Here is a 17,228-nt window from a genome sequence, read left to right as displayed (position 1 = left end):
AATTATAGATACGTTGGAGATGTATCACATACCACAGCATATTACCACAGATGGGTATATCGACCATAAGAGAAAAATCAAAAGCCGAACAATCAGCTCAGACCCGGTATACTCACCGACGGAATCAAGTACACGGTTAGTCTGTTAAGAAAAGCACTTGTCCGTCAGCCCCTGTTGGGCCAGTCTCAAGATGTAAATATTTGAGGTATGACACAGCGATAACTCCATACACCGTTATATTGCTCATGACAGAAGGCAGTCGAATCTCTGGTATATGCACATGCTCGAGCCAAAGAAATAAATCAGTGCCACCTGTGAGCAGTCAGATCCCATCAGGATGATGGCCATGATTCTTAGCATTTATTGAAACCAGAAGGCCTACATTTATTTGAAGCAGCCCCATGACAGAAGTAAAAAGGTTTTCATGACCAAAGAAAATTTTATGCTTAGATCCATTGGATATCACCACAGGTATGGGGAATCAACGTTAATAAAAAGGAATTGGTATATGAGCAAAGACCTATCAGAATTTGGGGAAAGGTGAAGCAAACCACCCCAGAGCAAGGTAAGTTGATATTATGAAATTCTTGTGGGAACAATAAATAAAGGAAAAAGGATACCTGAGTTGGAAATGGTGTCCTCAAGTCATACTTGTTTCCTGAGCAATAAAATCACGAGGACAAGATTTCTTTAAGGGGGTAAGAGTTGTAACAGCCTGGATTTTGGCACTTTTCTTTTTCTTTTGATTTATTTGGTTTTTGCTCTTTTTTTCTTTTTGGAGTGGTTCTGTGGCCTTGCCACCTGGGAAATCATCCTCATTCCCCTCCCAAGTGGCACATCATTCTCAAAACCTTTCCAAGATCATGTCACTTCACTCCCTGACCAAACCCTAAAAATCTTTTTCTAGGGAATATTCCCTTTTCATTAAACGAATAACCTCAAGTGCCCTAGGTTGTGAAGCAACCTATATTTCTGGCCATCCAAAAATCCCCAAATAATTCTCATAATTCCTTTGGGTCATATATGGCTCAAATATGCCCAAACATTTCCTTGGCTAGTTCGAAAATAATTCCCCAATATTCCATTTTCTATTCTGCCCTCAATGGCACTTTGTGAAGGAAGTGTTATTTATATTTTCCTAGTGGCTCCCAAGCTTTTGGGAATGCTTATATATCCAGATCATTCCCTCATGCACAAGTTCAACTTTAGTTGCCTAACCAATCTTTGTCAGTGGTGTTTCCAAAGTTCCTGTCAGACAGAAGGCTTTGTGAAGGAAGTACTAGCTAGGAGTATCCAAATGAGTTGAAATTTTGCAAACTCCTTCATGTGCTCATATTAACCCCCTCCACCCATTTTTAGCCCCATCCAATCATCTATGTGAGCACAGGACCAAATCTTTGATTTTGGCAATATTTTCAGGTTGTGAAGCAAGTGTATTTTATATTGCTTCAAAAATACTGATAAATTACCAGATCATTGTTATAACCATAAAACATCTATCCACTCAATTTGGCATCATTTCAATGCGCCGTTTGATCACCAAAATTATTCCAAGTTTCTGGACAAAAATGATGTTTGTGAAGCAAGTACCATTTTGGTGAACCCATTTGGTATGAGATTTTTACAGCATCTTCATATGTCGAAATAATCAAGCTTTGCCCAATCTTAGCCCAAGTTGCATCTCCAAGTGAGTGCATCATCCAAATCAAGTTTCTGGACCAAATATGCACTTACAAAGCAACCCTAGTCATTATTGGTCCATTTCTTCTCTAAACCTCCAGGATTGTAGTTCTTCCTTAGTTAAACCTCCCAGACAACTTCGTTGTCTCCAATCAAGTTCCTGATGATCACTAGTGCACGGCTAAGTTTGCTGCAGTAAACTTCAGAGCTCCATTCCAACCCAACCACATCACCTTAGGTCAAGCCAAGGCTTCATAAATTCTCCACCCTAGAAGGATAGCTCCCAGACATAGTTTGCCATCCTCTACAGCCCTCCCCGTGCATTGTCGCGTGGTGACCGCACGGATGGCATGCACATTTATGCGCTCTATGCGTTGTTGCGTGTCCAGAGCACTGTTTGTGCTTCGGCACCACTCCCCCTCGTCGTCTTAGAGCTCGTGAGCATGTCCCTTGGCTTCCTCTCGTCGTCGTCGTTCCCCTGGACCCCTCTCTCCCTCTGGCAACTTCCTCACCAACGCAAACCGCCATGTGCCCACGTACGTACAGTGGCATTTTGGCTTGGTTCAACGCCGTCGTCTTCCTCCCCGTGCTCCCTTGGCCGTCTCTTCCCCGTGAGCTCTCCCCTGTGCTCCCTCCATCGTCTACATTCAAGCTCAAGCACGCGGTCACGCGTCCGCGGCACCGGACACGCGTCCGTGGCGGTGCCAGCTCGGCCGCCTCCCTCGTTGGCTATTTAAGCCGTTTCCCGAGATCCTGAGCTCAGAAACCTCTTCCTCTCCTACCCAGAGCCCCGCGCAGCCTCTTCTTTGAGCTCTAGAAGCTCTCCTCGCCGCAAACCATCGCCATGGCCGCCGCCCTGCCCTCCTAAATCTGAGCAAGGCCGAGCCCCATTCTCTCTTCCACCACTACTAGCCTCCCCAAGTCCCTTGGAGCCGCCCCAACACTTCTCCTCCTCCCTTAGTGGCCGTTGGCCGCGAGCCCCGTTGGTGCCCGTCGCCGCCGTCCGCCATGTCCCTGCTCCCTCTCGCCTCGGTCCACCCCAGAGCCCGTGCTCCCCACAGACGGGTGCAGCTACTCCTGCTGAGCTCGCCCATAGGTCCAGCAAGGCGGGGGATGGACGGAGCCGGCCGGACGAGCCCCCGAGCCGGCGACCTCCCTCTACTCCACGGGCGCGTCGGGAGAGAAGAAGGAGAGGCCAAGAGGAGGGCGTTGACCTCGTGTGAGCCCCGCAGGCCCCACAAGTCAGCCACTGGATGTTGATCCCGCCCCGCCAAGCCAGATAAGTGGAGACGTATTCATGAGAATACGTTTTCTATTTTTGAAAGTGTATTCCCATTCTTCTTCAGCCCCGAATGCGTTTTCAATTCAGTGAAAGCGTATTTCCCTGATTGCGCTTTCTGTTTTTCTGTCCAGGCCCAGATTGTGAAGTTTTTCTTTACAAAGAGGTCCCTGGTAGAAAAACTATCACAACTTTTCAACCGTAGCTCCAAATCAGGTGATTCCAAATCCCATTTCTTCGTCTCGTCGAGCCCGTTGTGTTGGTCACCTCTTCACCATGTTTTAAAATTCTGAAAATGACCACTATGCATTAGCCCTTATTCAGCCCCCTCCGAGAGAGTACAATTTCCGGCGATTCTTTCTGCGAGTTTCTCGCACTTTCTCCCGGTAATTTCTTCCACCCCAGGCAAGCCACAACCTCCATTTGCATCATTTTAATGCAGTGACATGGTTTAATTTATTTGAACTTGTTTAAAATATTGCTTTAGCTACATGACCTTGTGCATGGCATTTTCTCGGAGTGTTATTTTGATCCTGCTGTTACCTTGCTATTATTTGGATTACTAGGAGTTATGTTTGCATTTGATGAGTATCATGTTGTCATTGGAGTATTAGTGGTTGGCATTATGATTATTTTCATGATGGTATCTGGTATTATATTTCGAAGTATTAATTTGGATGTCAGGTTGCCTTTGGATTACTAGTGGCTAGATTTATTTTCTTCATGATGATAGTTGATGTTCTGTTGCTTGGAGTATTATTTTGGGAGGTGATGTTTACATGTGGATCTTAGCTGGATAGCTTGTTCTTGTTATTGGAGTAGTAGGATTATTCTTTTCGGATTCATCGTGATAGTAGTGTTATGCTATCCTCGGAGTATTTTGGTATGATGATATTATGCTTTGGATTAGTTGTTGGATATTGCTATGACTTGGATTATAGGTTGATAGATGGTGTAGGAGTATCAGTTATCACTGTTATATTTTGGGGATAAATTCCATCATTAAGTTGGTCAGGTGCCACCGAACCGGGCTTTTCTAGTGCAACCACATTTGCCTGTATGAGAAGGCCCTAGATGGGTCTATTATCATGCCTCTTGCCGGTGCCTCCAACTAGGGAAGGTTATGGGCATGCGCTACCCTGATCAGGTAGGCGGACATAAGCCTTGTGAGCCCGAGTTTGGTTATGTGCACATGTCCCCGTTTGGGACCGTTTTTGTTTTGCCACGACGGTGGCTGTTGGTGCCTTCGGTAGGCATGGGGCCACCCATGACTTAGCCCAAAGGGGAGTTGGTCGAAGTGGCCGGGAGAGTGTCAAGGCACTAGATCGGTTTTGTCGGGAAGCCCTTGGTCCACCGGAATGGGAGTACGAGGCCATGGGTTCTGTGGTGTGGGTAAAGTGTGCTACCTCTGCAGTGTGTGTGTGTGTGTGTGTGTGTGTGTGTGTGTTTAATCTATCGATAGCCGCGTCCTCGGTCATGGGCACAAGTTCGTATTAGGTCACACCATTCAATCAACACACACATGACATAATGACTTATAGTTGATTTATATGATGTATGTGAGTAGTAACAGTTTGACAGGATGTTGATGATGATGTTGAGCTGATCTTGAGGATGATCATTCAGTTTGTGATGTGGTCACGAGGTGACCATGTGGATATGTTAATCAGGAGGTGATCATGTGGAGGTTTTGATTACGAGGTGATCATATGGACCACGAGGTGGTCGAGATGGTATATTGCTTGGCCGGTTAGCCAAGAATGAGATTGTTGTTGGGAATGAGATGTTGGTTTATCAGTATTGTAGTAGGTTCATATCATGCTTTGTAGTTGTTGTTGTATTATGGTAGCTGTTAATTTAATTAAGCTGCTTAATGCTATGTTGTTGTCTTGCCTTGATGCTTTTGGGTTGTTGTGAGCTTGCAAGTACATTCAATGTACTGACCTGGCGTGTCATGCCAGATTGCAGGTGATGCCGTGATTGCTTGATTGCTTGTCGTGGTTTCCGTTTGTGCGAGCTAGATCGTGTCCCAGCCAGAGTCCCTACGGAGTGGAGTTCACCACCTTCATCGTTGTTCCGCTGCTAGAATATTTCCGCTGCTACGATTTGTTCCGCTGCTAGAATAGAGCAAGTGTAGTATCACAGGCGTAGTGTCGCCCTGCTGATGTGATCCTTTGTAACATCAGACCTTTGTATTTATCCTTGTAATAAGAGTTGATTTGTTCTATGTCAGGTAGTGTCGTATTCTAGAAGAATTCATCTCGATCTCTGGGCTGGAATATGGGGCGTTCCGGTTTCTCTGAGCCAGGGTGACACAGGCTTGGTATCAGAGCAGGTCTGGCTATAGGACGCCCTAGTTAGCGCGAGCGGTAGAAACTGGTAGAAATCAGTAGTATAGAGTCTGGCTTGTTGATTGCATGGTTGCTGCAATTGTTTGTTGCATAGCATGCATATAGCCTTATTATTTGTTGTTAACGGTTTATCTGGTGAGTGTAGCTGGCATCGGTTCGGATCCACTATAGCTCAGCCTCTGCACTTCTCCAGCTTCCTTTTTTTCTTTTGGTGTTTGGTGTCATTTCTGTCCCAGCAGAGTGATGCCAAGTGATCCCGACACTGTTTAATTAACCTGCTTAATGCTATGTTGTTGTCTTGCCTTGATGCTTTTGGGTTGTTGTGAGCTTGCAAGTACATTCAATGTACTGACCTGGCGTGTCATGCCAGATTGCAGGTGATGTCGTGATTGCTTGATTGCTTGTCGTGGTTTCCGTTCGTGCGAGCTAGATCGTGTCCGAGCCAGAGTCCCTGCGGAATGGAGTTCACCACCTTCGTCGTTGTTCCGCTGCTAAAAGATTTCCGCTGCTACGAGTTGTTCTTCTGCTAGCATAGAGCAAGTGTAGTATCGCAGGCATAGTGTCGCCATGCTGATGTGATCCTTTGTAACATCAGACCTTTGTATTTATCCTTGTAATAAGAGCTGATTTGTTCTATGTCATGCAGTGCCATATTCCAGAAGACTTCATCTCTGGCTGGAATACGGGGCGTTCCAATTTCTCTAAGCATGGGTTCCACAATAGCAGAGAGCCAAACCTTGATTTTGGCCATGTTTTTGGGTAAATGGAGTCTAACCCGGTTGAAGAAGTGAAAATGGTAAGAAGCAACGAAGGAGAAAGGTGAGGTACTTGACACAAGTCTTGTGCCAGAGTATAATTATACTGTTGTAGATTTTGTGAAGATGATATCCATGAAGTATCCACTACCGGAGGTAACTAACGATGAGGCATATAATATCTTTTATTGAACAAGTTGCACCCAAGGTACGTGAACTTGATGATGAAAGAAAAAAGCTATTAAGTAAGTTACCAGCTAAGTAAGATGATTCTTTTAAACCTACTATAGAGATTGAGATATGACTTAACACTAGTGCAGAAAAGCCTAGCTATGGCGTACCAAAATAGCCTTGCTGGTGTAGACACACGATGCCACCAATATGGCGCCATTACTAAAAAGTAGTGGTGGCGTTGGAGCACAAGTCGGTAGTATCCTACGTGCCGCTGGCGTGTCACGTGTCCAACGCCAGTAGTAAGTTCATCTCAACTCTTACGTGCCTCCTTGGCCAACGCCAGCAAATGGTTTTTTGGTAATAAAAAATTTTCTCATTAACACTAGCTACTTACTTAATAGATACTCATTAACACTAGCTACTTTCTTAATAGATAGTCATTAACACAATATACCATCACCACTGGCTACTTACTTAGTAGATACTCATTAACAAAAGATGCTCATGAACTTAACAAGTGAATTGAACTTCACAAAATTTGCTCATCAACTCTAGTTACCCGATCATCATGAACTAATAAGATGGACTAGCTAGTTAAAAAACTACTCTTCATCAAGGATTATGTTCAGCTGGTGAAGCTTCTTTCTATTGCCCTCTTCATCTCTTTCGAAATGATCTATGTCCATCTTGAGGTCAATCCTCTCTGCCCTGAGGAGTTTTCTCTCCTCCTTCAGTTTATCCCGATCCTCGCTGAGCTTATCCCTCTCGTCTCTCAGCTCATTAGTCTTCTTAACGAGCTGAATAGTCCCCTTGTGCAGCTCTTTAATCTCTCGTCATTTGCCCGTTGCAGGCTATTGATGCTATAGTGATGAGCATCTAAGAGATCTTTGTTGACCATGTCCACATTGTACACCGACTTGTTGTTGCCTCCAGAATTGGCCATGACCTACAAACACATCATACACGATCAAGAATACATGTTATTTTCTACACATACAAACACATACTATGATCAAGAATACATGTGATTTTCTACACGTACAAACACATACTATGATCAAGAATACATGGCATTTTCTACACATACAAACACATACTATGATCAAGAATACATGACATTTTCAACACATACTATTAGCAAGATACCACAACTGAATAGAAGCACAAAAGATAATATGCAAAACATATACAAGCACTCATGTCCTAACATATATAAGAGCAAGGCACATGGCACAAATCACATGGCACTGTTTTTGCCATGACCTAAATGCCATGGTATTTTTTGCAATTTTATATTAGTGAATATTGACACCAATGAAAATTAGTTCCAATATTGCATATGTTGGCACTGTTTTGGCAATGAACTAGCAATATTGAATAACAGTGAATTACTAGGAGGATAGCAAATACCACAAGTGAATAGAACATTTTATAAATTGATAGCATCTAATTAATGAACTAGATAGCATTTAATTCACGGCACAAATTACAGTGAGCTGAGGGTGACCATGATCTAAGTAAAATTCCAATGAGCTGAGGGTGACCATGACCTAAGCAAAATTATAGTGCCCATGACCTAAGAAAAATTCCATTTGTTTCGGATCCTAAGAAAAATTACAGTGGCCATGACCTAAATGAACTTCCATTTGTTTCAGATTCTATGCAAAATTACAGTGCCAATGGACTATAGCAAAAGAGGGAGTGATGATATGCTCATCTAGGTTGGAGCCGAGGGTCGATTATTGTCTACTCCGTCGCCTGTTGTCTAATCCCTCGCCGTTGCCTGTTGTTGTCTCGATCTGTTGTCATTGCTGAAACCCTAGCATAGGGAATGTGAATCACACCTCTAATTAAAAACAAATCTAAATGGACCATTTCACTCAACATTGAGAGGGGGAGGCACAAATGTGTACCTCATAACCAGAGAACGCCGGAAATCGATGGAATCAGTTGGCGACCACCGTCGACGGAAAGGGGTTGAGAGGAGAGGGCAGCGACTTCGAAGGGGAACGAGTGGAGTGGGAAAGTGGGGTGAGGGGGTCGTGGCCCCTTTGGTTTTGACTGGGAAGTGTCGTACGCAATGTTGGGCTAAGCCCTATGAAAGACACAAAAAGTGCTTCAAAAATAAAAAAAAGTATCAACACAATAAAGTCAAAATAAATATTCTTACTTTACTAACTAAATATTTCAAAAACTAATAAAATGTCTCAACGTAATAATAAATTCAAAAAAAATATTCTTACTTTAATAACTAAATGTTTCAAAAAATAAGAAAATGTCTCAACGTAATAATAAAGTCAAAATAAATATTCTTACTTCAATAACTAAATGTTTCAAAAAATTATAAAATGTCACAACATAATAATAAAGTCAAAATAAATATTCTTACTTTAATAACTAAATGTTTCAAAAAATAATAAAATGTCTCAATGTAAAAACAAAGTCAAAATAAATATTCTTACTTTAATAACTAAATGTTTCAGAAAATAAAAATGTCTCAACGTAATAAAGTCAAAATAAATATTTTTACTTTAATAACTAAATGTTTCAAAAAATAACAAAAATGTCTCAACATAATTATAAATTCAAAATAAACATTCTTACTTTAATAACTAAAAGTCTCAAAAGAATATAAAAGTCTCCTTTATAGGCAAAACAAGGGAGAAGATTTTTGTAGAGAAAGGAAGTTAAATGGTTTGAGAAACAAATGCTGCCAACTCCTATATATGTGGACAAAACTTTGTGCTGGTGTTCAAATTCAATGAACACGAGCACTAGACTAAATACCTACGGTGTTCACACAAACCCAATGCCACCACTTTCTGCCAACTGTTAAGAAAAGCTTAGCCCACCAATTTGTGACGCGCTATTAAAAATCCACGCCAGCACCATACCAAATATGCCAACGCCACCACTATTTGGAAAAATAAGTGGTGGTGTTGATTTAATATGGCGCGCCACCAACGACAGTTGTGGCTAGCCATTTTTCCACTAGTGTAATAAATTCAATGTCTTATGTGATCTAGGGGCAAGTGCTTCCACTATCCCCAAATATGTTTATGATAGTCTCAGTCTTGTTCCTTATGCTAATACTGAGATTATATTGAATATGGCTAACCCTACTTTTACTCAGGCAATAGGCAGTAAGCATGGAGTTATAGTTCAAATTAATGATTGCCCTGTCATGATTGATCTTGTTATAGTAGATATGTCTGAAGATCGAATTGCTCCTATAATTCTTGGTAGACCTTTTCCAAGGACTATTAAAGCTGTGTTAAATGTGTTTGAGGGAAATGTTCATTTTGGTTTACCAGCTAAAGATCCCTTTATAAGGCATTTCCACAAGAAAAAGAATGAAGACCTACACACGAGGTGGCATCATTTTGAATGCCAGAAGCTATAGTCTCGGTGTTCTAGCACAACCTTGATCACCACTACGGTTGACCTATCCAACCGAAAACAAGCACATCGTGGGAGGCAACCCACATGAATAAAGTAGACAAGTAATTTTTTATTTTTTGTTTTTAATGAATGAGTGGTTGAACTTCCATGTGAAGAAGTGAGTTTGGAAGAGTTGTTCTAATGAAGGCCTAGCCCTGTGCAAGATGATTTATATGCTATGCTGATGTTTGAATGCGTGGAAATATGTCTATGTATTTCTATGGAACTAACACCGCGGGAAAATGAAGAAAAATACAAGTTTCATAAGAAAGAGACAAAAAGGCCCTTCCTGCGATCGCAGTGGTCATACGGGCGGCCGTTTGACATGCAGGATGTTCTAGCGCAAAACAACTAGAGGCAACAGAGTGAAGGGCGGCATATCAAATGGGCAGACACGCTTGTTTATGCGGTAATTTTGACTCTCTGTAGAAACCATCGACGAGTCCAAAGCGTTCGACGGCGTTCCAAACGGGCGCATGCACCCATTCGAGCGGTCGTTTGACATCTTCAACCAGGAGCAAAAAATAACAGAACGAGCGACGATGTTTGAAACGGACGCCGATGCTCATTTCAGCAGTCGTTTCATCTGCACTCAGGCAAAGGTGAGTTAACCAATCTGAAGAAGACTTTCCATGCAGGCGCTTGCGCCCATATGAGCGGTCGTTTTGCACACCGACAACTCCAATAGGCTGAGGAAGGAGGTATTTCACCCCCATCTCTCTCTCTTTTCTTCTTCTTGTTCTTCCTCCAAACCTCTCCAAACCCTAGCAAAACTTTGCCCGATCTCTCTAATCGTTCATTTTCAGTCCAAATCCTTCCGTGTGATCGATCTACGACATGTTTCTCCTCCGGTCCCCAACTTATTTTCTGTGAATCCGTGTTCTATATGCCTAGCATTAACATGACTAGGAGATGCACATTTTTTATCCAAACTTGAGTTTGGCATGGATTTGTTGATGTTTTTAGAGGAGTATGATGTTGTGAGTATCGTAGGATCATTATTGTTTCATTATGTTGGACTGAAAAACTGTTTCGTGGATGTTTACAGAGAGGTTTTCTCGCATACGCGGTGATTCAAGTTCATCCACCGCACAACCGCAACAAGTGTTCACTCAGGGGATCATCTTCACCGACCGTGGAAAGGAAGAAGTTCCAGAAGCTCACTGCAAGGAAGATCAAAGCAACCAAATGGGCTTGTGCGAATACTCTCGGCAAGCTAGGTATCACTCATGATTTTAATTTTCTTTGTCATAATGCCGGGTTGCACCATTTTGTTTATCATGGATGTGAGAACTTACGAACGATTGACGCTCGATTTTCTTAGTACTCTCTCGCACAATGTTGGGTTAGTGCCAAATGCATATGAGGAGAGGATCACTTCCTTTCTCATTGACCAAGAATTTAACACCACTTTTGAGTGGTGTAACTACTTTGGCTTCACCGACAATGATGCTGATATTAGATATGTTTATGATTTCACAGACCCGCACCCCAAGCAATCCTTTATTCAGATGAGTCACAGTGGTTCTAGGCAAAGATCCAGTTGCATTGAAAGTCCCGCTATATGTTATTTCTACTATGTTATCACTAACTCGTTGCATGCATGAGGAAAAGTTTCTAAGGTGAATGACGAGAACATGCTAGTTCTCGGAAAGCAGCAAACCTGGATGTCGGTTATTCGCCCAACCTAGGGGCAATAATTTTGCTACACCTCGTACATCAAGCAAATCATGCACAAGGAGATATCGTGTGCAGAGGAGTGATGACCATGTTGGCCAACTCCCTTGTCCTTCACTACAGTCATCTCCGCCCCATTGTCAGTAACACCCTTATAACATTCGTGTTCTTACTAGCAATGGTATGTTAGTAGTTCATAATGGCAGTCATTGTATCCAAATTCCTGGAGTGGCGTACTTGTTACCCACACCCATGCCTAACCATTTCTCCATCGATAATGGACAATTGCATTATTTTTTGACGGGGAGGCAAACTTTATTAATCAAATGACCATTACATCATCCGCTAATAGTTTAACGATGAACTCCGAAGGGGCATCAACCCAAAAAGATGGATTTTTATCACGTCCCCATCTAGATAATTCATGAGCTCCAAATTTGACTCTCTAATGCAATGCTCAACAGTCACCTTCACAAAATCTAGTAAAATACTATGAAAAATCGTCAAGCACGGGTGCCACAACCATAGAATGGCATTCATTGAAGTTTATGGCGTCAACTACTGTACTGTTGTCTGGTCTCACCACTAGATTAGAGAACCCAATATTCCTTGTCGACTTCAATCCTTTCGCTAAAGCAGCAGCATCTGTCGAAAACACATCAGCTACATGCTCCAACCTTCATAGAAGGGCCAGAACCCTAACAAGTAGATGAAGAAGAAGTCACCACTGATGAAGAGGAGGAGCAGCCCCAACAAGATTATACCACCTACGTGGACCTCAACAATCTCCAAGGCTCTATTGATGATATGAACAACCTCGCATTGTCCCGGAGAAGCACCTCCGCCTACATGAACATGAACTTCTCCAATTGGAGCCAAGAGTGGGATCCTGACCAACCGCCACAATAATCTCGCCAGTTTGGGCTAGCAAGAGCCTAAGCTTGGGGGAGGTTATCACCACTTCTATAAGAAGATGTGGTGGTATCTGAATAAATTATAATGAGGTTGTACTTAAGTTTGAGGAGCTTTAAAACACTCGTTGTCGGTGTCAAACCGGCGGATCTCGGGTAGGGGGTCCCGTGTTGTGGTTCTGGGATTGATGGGTAACTACAGATGATGAACATGGCTTTTACCCAGGTTCGGGCCCTCTCGAAGAGGTAAAACCCTACGTCCTGCTTCATTATATTGATGTGTATAATGGGGTTGCAGAGTTAATTTACCTCGAGATCAGAGGAGCTTGAACCCTAGGCTAGTAGGGAGGTGATATGGCTCTACCCCTAAGGGCCCAAAACCCTTTGATTTATATAGACACCAATAGGGCTAGGGTTTACAAGCAACCAATCATAACAAAGGAAAGGCAAATATCCTTGACTTGGAGGGTACTCCACATCTTCGGTAGGTCCACCCTGGTATGTGATCCAGCCCTAGGTTGAACCCTATAGTGATCCTTAATTAGGCCCACTAAGGATGGGCCAGCCACCTGGGGACTCCTTACTCCATAACTCCCTTAGTATCCCCGAAGCTAGCCTCCAACGCCAAGCTTGTGTCCGGTATCTTGAATAGTCTTTGGCTTGCGAGGGGAGTTCCACCTCATCTGTGCATATCCGGAGTAGAGGGGTATCCTAAACTTGGAGAGTTTCGCTTAACATCAAAGGCAAGAGCATACTGGCATGGTCAGTCCATCTGACAACTTTCTCACGAAGAGTCGCATCCGGTCATAATTTGGAGTGACCGGGCGTTCTCGATGCGCGGCACAAGGCCACCCATTAATCGGCACGCTCCATCAAAGCAGAGATCATGCTCCGTTTTTCGGGGATATGATTAATTGTAACGATCCCACTTCGCGCATAATGCCACGCGTATATCGGGAAGTGGAGAGGACAATGGAGCACAAGTAGGAATCCCTCAACCTCTACGCGGCCTATAAAGGAGGACAACAGCTCAGACTCCGAAGAGAGTCCGGTGATGGAAACCAGGGTCAAGCCCCCTGCCACCAAGTATGAGTTTTATTTACATGCAGCTACTTTACTTTTAGCCTTTCTTTACTGACGTAAATGGGCTCAATGCGACATTACAACCCCGCACGCGACCGCCCCACCAGACAAACCACGGGGGGTGGAACTCCGCCCGCCGACTTGGCGGATAGCGGATCTAATTCGCGCGCCATTTCTCCTCAGGCCTATGAGGGGGCCGAGGAGCTGGTGTCCTGGAGGACCCCTTATCCAGCAAGGGAGGAGGGCAACAAGGTTATGGCCGACGCAAACACATCGTTCCTTTAGAACCAGGAGGATGCACCCCTCCTGGAGAGTGTGGAGGAGGATCCGTACCACCCGGACTATCTTCACCGCCATCCCCCGAGCCCTCAATAGAGCCGGCTCCATCCTCCAAGGAGGCTGAGGTGCCACCGCCCAACACCGGCAATTCGGTAGAGGCGGTCTGGACTACTGCGCTGGAGGGTCTGGCAAACGATTCTACTATCATTGATGGACATCGCACCCTCATAAGTGCGGTTTTTCAGGGTATCCGGTCCGTCCAGTCCGGACTAGACATCGCCATCCGGGGCCTTGTAACAGGCTTTGAGGTAAGTAATGCTATTTGTCCTATAAATCGGTTTTACTTTTTGGCCTAAATTTTAAGTAGGCATAAGTGCATAATAGCCCCCGAGACTCTGGAAGGGTGCGAAAGAACCCTTGAAGAGGGTCAAACAACAAGCTACTGAGCGGGGACTAATGTGTGCGATTTTAATGTGGCAGGCGTCGGCCCTTGCAGCAGCGGCGAACGCTGCCGCATTGGAGGAGATGAACCGAAAGCTCAAGCTTTTCGATGATGAGCTGAACCTCATCAATAAGCAGCTCAATGAGGCGCGTGGTAAGCCCGTAGAGATTATTTGTGAAGTGCATGCCGGATACATTCTGGACTAAATGTTTGTTGAAAATAATCCAAGCAGTTGTTGCCCAAGAGGTCGAAAACCTCAAGGCTGCCCTCAAGATGGCTAAAGCCAGGGCAGCTGCCGAACAGGAAGCTACCAAAAGGCAGTAGCCGGGATTGTGAAGGCCGAGGCAGAGTGGAAAAGCACAAGGCATGAGTAGCTGAAGTACAAGTGGAGCTCAAGGATGCCATCGCAAAATGCGAGATCCTTGACCAGAAGGAAAAAGACATGTCCTCCAAGTTGTCCAAGACGGAGTCCAATCTCCAGGAGACGAGGACGGAGGTGCGGAGCGGTTGTGTAGAGCTCCATCAACTGAGGCGGATGGCTAGTGGTAAGCAGTATTTGATGCAGAGTGTACTTGGTGGTAGCAGGTTCGCCTTGCTGACGTGAGTGTGGTGTTTCGTAGGAGTTTTTGCCGAGCTTCCTCGGAGTGTGACAGATGCCGCAGAGCATTACGCCAAGCGTGAGGAAGATCCCATGCAGTGGCTCTTCTAGGTGCAATTCCAAGCGCCTGAGCATCCTCCGCTCTTTTCAAACTAGATGAAGCAATTGATGGAGCTGCATCGGATGGCCGGACTGGCCATGAAGGACCTTTGTGTCTGGTTGTGGCCTGCTGAAGTGATTCTGAGCAGCTATTTTGGTTTGGTGCAGAGGCTGCGGGATGTAGTTCCCCAGATCGAAGCTATTAAGCGCTCCATTTGCATGGAAGGGGCAAGGATGGCATTTGGCAAGGTTATGGTGCATTGGCCAAAGAACAATCCTACCGAAATGGCAACTGGCCCTCCGCCTCCTGGGAAGGAGCATCGCCGCCCAGAGCTGTACTTTGAGCAAGCCATGAAGGGCGCTCGAGCGATAGAGGGCCAGTGCTCAAAAGATGTAATCTTTGATTAACGTATTTGAAATGGCCACAGAACCTTCCGCTTTGTTATGTGGGTTTATTGTCTATATTGTGCGATATTTAATTTTGGTTCCTGTGCGGCTGTTTGGTAATCTGAAAGTTGCCAGTCGTCGGCTTTAGCCCCCAAGTGAAAAGGTATGAGGGGTGTTTCATCTCCACACTGTGACCCCTAGACAACATCTTGGCACCCGAAGGTGGTAGTGTAGAAGACAAACCAGGCAGTCGGACTATGCGACTTTATTGCTTTTACTTAGCCATAGGAGTTCGAGGGTGGGGGCTAATGACTAGCCCCCTGTATGTTGTGGTGCATGAGGGAGTAAAAGCATACCTTTGCAATTGCTAGGTGTGTGTTAGGACGGACCCTTCGTATGACACGGATAAATCGCCAATGATTTTTGGTGTGACACCGGTCACCGGATCGCTGGCCAGTTCACGCTTATTATGACAGTCAGGTTTCGGCTTTATCCCCTGAAGTACTTGACCGGGCTAGCCGAAAGTACAATGGCAAAGGTTCTCCATTTGCCTTCTTAGCCGAACATGTGGAACATAAGAAGGCAAAGCACAGGAGCCGGGCTACCCAACTATTGACCCAAGACATAGTTCGGAACTGGTGCATACAGTGCAATATCTGAGACGTCGAACAGTTAACATGAAGCAATTTGGACTTTGGGCGGTTTGATTAGAAAGATCAAGCCTTTGGTCTATTAGCCTATTTCTAATTACTACAAAAATATGATCATGCCCGCTGTTCGGAGAGCGGAAAAGAAATACATCGGGAAAAGAGGACTTTTAACAAAGTATATGCCCAGGCACCATAAAAAGGTGATTTAGTATTTTCCATAGGCTCATGATGTCCATCCATACAATGTGAACTGCCAAGGCATATAAGATGATCTTAAAAAGAGAGTTTTTGATAGGGAAAAGGTTTACATAAGGCCTTGAAGCGTGGGTTGAAACGTCTACTGTACCTTGTTGCATGTCTGCGCCTTTTCTTCTGCATGATATGATGATTGGCCTCCTGGCGGATTGTCGCATGATAAATAAAAGGTATTCAATAATCACCTTTATAGGTAAGCCTAGGACAGTGGCTTGACATGAAGCGGGTCCAGAGTTGTGTCCATTGTCCGAAGACGAGCTGATAAGATAGTTCGAGTCAACCGAACATGTGAGGTTGAGCCTTTGTTGTTAGCCTCCAAGGCCGCCCGTTGAATGTTGCGCATAAGTAATGTGGCCCAGCCATGCAGGGCCCATAGGAGGGTGTGCCCCTAATTGCGGTGAACGCAGGTGGGCTCCCATGATGGGGACCGGGCACGAGCCTGTTTGATAGAGGGTTTTGCCTTCATGGTAGGCTGGTGGTCCAGCCTTCGGGACACTGCCTGATCTTTGGCTACCGATGCCGCTGTATGCTCCTCAGTCCGGAGAGAATGCTCTGTATTGTCGTTGATCGTGATGTCGCCCGATGGCCCCAGCATTTTGAGCTTAAGATATGCATAGTGCGGGACGATGTTGAATTTAGCAAACGCAGTCCGGCCGAGGAGCGCGTGATAGCCACTATAGAACAACATGATGTCAAAGATCAAGTATTCGCTCCAGGGATTGTCTGGAGAGTCGAATCCGACCTCTAGGGTCACGGTTCCTGAACATAGGGCTTCTACACCCGGAGTCACCACTTTAAAGGTGGTGTTGCTAGGTTTGATTCTGTCTGGGTCGATCCCCATCTTCCTCACTATGTCTTTGTAAATGAGATTGAGGTTGCTGCCTCTGTCCATAAGGACCCTTGTAAGGTGAAACCCATCAACAATGGGGTCGAGGACTAGGGCCGCCGAGCCTCGGTGATGGATACTGGTCGGGTGGTCCCTGTGGTCAAAAGTTATCGGGCAAGCCGAGCATGGGTTGAATTTGGGCACGACGGACTCGACAGAATGTACGTCCCTTAGTGCGCGCTTCCTATCCTTCCGCGGTATGTGAGTTGCATAAATCATGTTTACTGTCTTGACCTCAGAGGGGAAGGGTTTCTGGCCTCCAGTGTTCAGCCTACGGGGCT

The sequence above is a fragment of the Triticum dicoccoides genome, chromosome 7B (genome assembly GCF_002162155.2).
Source record: "Triticum dicoccoides isolate Atlit2015 ecotype Zavitan chromosome 7B, WEW_v2.0, whole genome shotgun sequence".
Lineage (NCBI taxonomy): Eukaryota > Viridiplantae > Streptophyta > Magnoliopsida > Poales > Poaceae > Triticum > Triticum dicoccoides.
The sequence above is the reverse complement of the archived record's forward strand: the minus strand, read 5'-3'. Positions refer to the sequence as shown.